We start from the raw sequence: 4,831 nt of genomic DNA, 5'->3' as shown, positions 1-4,831 counted from the left end.
CTCTTGTTGCTGAAAAGATTAAAAAAAAAGAAAGAAAGGTAAATGAAGATTTAAAATAATATTAGTAGAAATAGTTTAAAAAGTTATGTCAATTAAGATATAATAACAAACAATATAATTTCAGATGAAATATAATGGCAGGAAAAAAAATGCATATAACTCATTGTGACTAGTTTGTTGAATATGTATAACTGACTCCAAATGTTTGGGATTAAGATTATATTTGAGATTAAGATTTGTTTGATATAGTTAGAGATTAATTTCCTACATTGGAATGTTAAAGTCAGCAAAATGATTTGCTCAAAAAAAAAAAAAAAAGGTCAGCAAAATGATATGATTCAATGAAGAGAATTGAGTGGCATGACAAATTGCTTCTGCCCTGCCCTCACACAAGCGCACGCACACAGGAAGAAAATAAAAATGAAGAACAGTATTATAGCTAATTTGTGGAATTTAATAACCATGAAATGTGATTCCAGTTAAAATTAGTTGTTACTTTGAATTATTTATAGTTGCCTTTGGATTTAAGAATTTAACATAAAGGGCTTTGAAGAATTAATATTATTATGAATCACTTGATATAAACTTAGCAACACATTATGACTTGGATTTTGATATATAGAATCAAACAAAAAAACTCATGATGTTATGGATCTGAAAGAACAATCTTATACCTAATCACTTCAAATTCACATATGAATAAGCTCAAATCTATTCCTAAATTTGATCAATACAAACAAAAATGATAAAATTTTATTTTATTCAAGTCATTTAAACTAAAAATTAAAATCCAAATCCCCTCATTGAATACCTCCCACCCAAACCACCATACAGATTCAATTCCCCACCACTGAATGGAAAATGAAAAACCAAACCCGAAAAAAGAAAAAAGAAAAAGCTCACTTCAATAAAGGAAAATCATGATTTGACTATTCTTTTTGGTGAGACAAGAAAATTCCAAGAATTGGCTGTTAGCCGAATAATTACTCGCCCAAGTGTTGAGAACTGAGATGGAGTCTGGTGGGGGCATGGTTTACAAGAAAGCAAACCAAGGTGCAGTTCATGTGATCAGCTCATCGAGTTCTTACCATTTTGCTGAGTGCCCCCCTCTTCTGTAACTCCAAGACCTCCACATGATCTCCTTTTAATGCATCTTTTGATATTAGCATCAGCCATCAATAAGCATATTAAACTCCACAACTAGAGCAATAAAATAAGTGCTTACCTTTCCTTGAGCTTGGTGTAAGAGGGGTTTGAATCAAGAGTATGCTTCTAACAAGGAGAGATGATGCTTTATATTTTGATTAAAAAAAAAGAGGTATATTTGAGCATGACACACAAATAAGGCCAAAACCTACAGTAATGGTTGTACGAAAGGAGGATATTCTTCAATGCAAATGGCATGGACTCCTCCAGTTGAGTGTGATACAAGAAGACAAGGCCTTGGCAGCCTCATTAGTCATTGAAAAGCAGGCAGCAATCAATTTCCCAAGTACCAGCTACTTTTTCAGCATAAGTTTAATGTCATCAAAGATGTGGCCCCAAGCTGATAGAGTATCACTCTTGATGCAACTCTGCTACTGCGTATATTGATCCACTACTCAGCATAAAAAGCACATCTTCATCAAATAATTGGACCACCTGATCATTTCATAGCTAGCTTCTTCCCTATATGTATAAGGATTTGTAAATAGTCCTAGTTTTTAATTAAAAAGTTGAAACAGCCAAGCCTATACTTTTAAAATTCTCTTTTAGAAAATCATTACAGGTAGGTAGTATCAGGGGAAGAGGGAACTAGGTAAAATGGAATGCTCATTAGGGACAAGCTACACAAATAGACTCTTACAAGTTCATAATAAATTATACAAATATAGAAGCCCACTCTATTTCTTCCCTACCATGACAAATAAATAAACAACTATATTTTCTCAGAATTAAGAAAACTATATATATTCCTACCCTACATGCCTTGTACGAATTTATGACTTGTTTATGCATGTTTTCAGAATAACTTAGTTGGAGATGATCTAAAAACGTCTTAATATATGCATTATTTCGTTTTTCATATCCTCTTGTCCATACCTGGCTGAGATTAAATCCAAGTGGACGAATAACCATAAACCTTATTATCACTACCACATTCACACACACACACACACACACATATATATATATATATATATATCTCTTCAACTAGAAAATTAAATTCCCTTTTAAGCAGTTATATGATCGGATTATTTAAGCATTTTTTACTTGTAAGTGATTGATTAGATAATTAAATGGATTGTACGTTTTCATTTAATAAGCTACATTTCCTGTGCTTGAAATCAACATGTCTTAGAGAAGCTCGGAACATAAAATAATCTCAAGGAAATAGTTAAAAAATAATAATAATAATAATAAACAAACAAACGTTGTAAAGGAACAGCTAAGAAGTGATATTTGCCAATAACAGCATCAACAACAGCAACAAGACCATCATCAACAACAACAACAACAAAAGCAGTAGCAGTAGCTGCAACAACAACAGCAGTAAAGGAATAAAATATGCTGCAGTAAAAAGAATCATATCACCATGGATGGCCTCAAAGCTGCTTGTATGTGATAAAAATGGTGTGGCTCGGCTGGAGAAGAAGAGGAAGAGTAACAAGAAACAAAGAAGAGAGACATTTAAGGGTGAAGAAGTAATGGAGATTCGTACCTTGTGTTAATGAAATCAAGAAAAATGAAGAACGGTGGAAGAAGAAATTGAAGGGTATCTTGTCTCAGAATGATGGCACTTGCTGCATGTGGCTTGCCATAATAAAGCCAGTGCCATCCCTCCTGCGACAAGAGTCCCCCAACTTCAATAACTTTGTTTCTTTTAGCCCCATGATCTTCTTGGCTTTTATGCCTCGTACCATTCCTTTATACTTATAGACACAAAAAGGTGTGTGTCCCTCTCTCTCTTTACTCAAAATTTTAGCTCTTTCGTATGAAACTGACTTTAAATGTTTGGAGACCTGGCTGCCTAGAATACAACCAGAGACATCTGTTTAAAATATATTTGAAGAGTCAACTCCCACATGTTCAATATGATTAAATTGTTTCACTAAAGAAGCTTTAAGTAATCTACCTTAAAAATTTTGGAAGAGATTGTTAAAATTGAGGTACGCAGCCAACACACTGTAACTAATTCAACATGCTTCGTCTTACTAAGCTTCCAGCTTTCAACTTGTGGTTGGTGAAAACAAAAGGAAATAAAGAAGGAAAAATAACCAAATTTAACCACTTAGGTGCTTGCCTACTGAGCCATTTTTATCTAGACACTAGATCTTAGGGACCCTTAACCATGTCAATTTGGTAAACCAAATGAGGTATCCCTGATTTAAGGTCTTAATTACATTAAAAGAAGGGGATGGTATAGCACTTAAAAGAAACATCCTTATAAAAAGGATGCTTTTCTCAAGCACTGTAAATTCTCCACAGTCAAGCTTGATTCAGTGTTGCAAGAAAGTAAACAATCCAAACTGACCTGATCCCAAAATCAAAAGGTACAAAATCACATAGCGTCAACTCTTTCTGAAAACTCTACTAGCTTGAAAGTTTATATTTGGCTTTTCATAGCAATATCATATAATATAGAAACTTACCTCAAATCTCCTAATTCCTAACTTGAAATGAATACTTTTAAATCTTGGAAATTGAAAGATTGTCAGTTCTCTTCATGTTCTATTTTTTTGCTTACTATATCTTATGAACAATGAAACAAAGAAAATTCAACGTACACACACATGTTCTATTTTATTTCTTATCAGTATATCATATGAACAATGAAACAAAGAAATTCAAAACACACACACACATACCCAACAATCAGAACCAAAGCTACAAACTATTTGAAAAAACAACGAAGAAAGGAAGTGCTTACCTCTCAAAAGTAGAAGATGGGCTTAAAATCAAGTACATTTTGAAGAAATTGAAGGAGCTTCTGTCGAGGAGAGATGATGCCTACTGCTCAAATTGTCTTCTACTGCTGCACAAGGCGTCATCTCTCCCACGACAGAAGTTCCTATACATCTCTTCTAATGCTCCTCTCTTTCCCTGGGCTACCCCTCTCCTGCAACAAGAATCCACACACACACACATATATATGAACATGTCTTCTGTTGTTCCTCTACTGCTTAAATTATTTATCTCACCCTTCGCTTATTTTAGTCTAATTGTTGCAGGTATATGTATATGATGTTCCCAATAAAAGCCTGGCACTTTTATAATTGGCACTTCAAGAAAAAAATAACTATGTTAATGTTCATCCCAAGATCCAGGCATAAACTTCAAAACTCTCTCTTAAAATATGATTATAGGTAGGTGGCACCGGCGAATGGGAGCTGTATTATAAAAAGCTCATATGGGGCAAGCATGGAATTCAGTACTAAATATCAACCAATTATATGATCACTGGATCTTAATTTCTTAAACCTATATACATTCCTTATCTGAAACTATGAATTGTTTATACATATACAATTATACATATGTAAGTTGTCAACGCTAATTACAGCTGGAGATGATCAAGAGAACCTTTCTATTCTATTCATCATGTCAGTTTCCTAATGCTCTTATCTCATACATTGACGAAATCTTGATGATGAAGTAGTGACACTAAAATTCAAGTAGATAACATCATCAATTCTTTTATCTTCTTCAAAACATACCATTAGCTCCAATTAGGTTTTAATTAAATTGATGTTCATGATCAAATGATCATCTTGAAAAGGATATTTCAATTTTCAATTGACAATGATAGATATATTTTCACTAAATAAATAAGCATGTGCTTGACAAAGTC

At 33.4% G+C, this 4,831-nt stretch overlaps 1 long non-coding RNA gene across 1 annotated transcript; it reads right to left on the bottom strand.

Moving 5' to 3' along the window:
* Positions 1-743: 743 nt before the first annotated feature.
* On the bottom strand, positions 744-4,236 carry LOC126715069 (uncharacterized). The gene is made up of 2 exons (XR_007651795.1): positions 1,226-4,236; positions 744-1,141 (listed from the first exon to the last, which is right to left on the bottom strand). It is a non-coding gene; the product is annotated as an uncharacterized LOC126715069 (long non-coding RNA).
* Positions 4,237-4,831: the final 595 nt, after the last annotated feature.

This window comes from Quercus robur, chromosome 2 (assembly GCF_932294415.1).
Source record: "Quercus robur chromosome 2, dhQueRobu3.1, whole genome shotgun sequence".
In the NCBI taxonomy this organism is placed as follows: domain Eukaryota; kingdom Viridiplantae; phylum Streptophyta; class Magnoliopsida; order Fagales; family Fagaceae; genus Quercus; species Quercus robur.
Note: the sequence above shows the minus strand (reverse complement) of the source record. Positions and strands in the feature narration are given on the sequence as shown.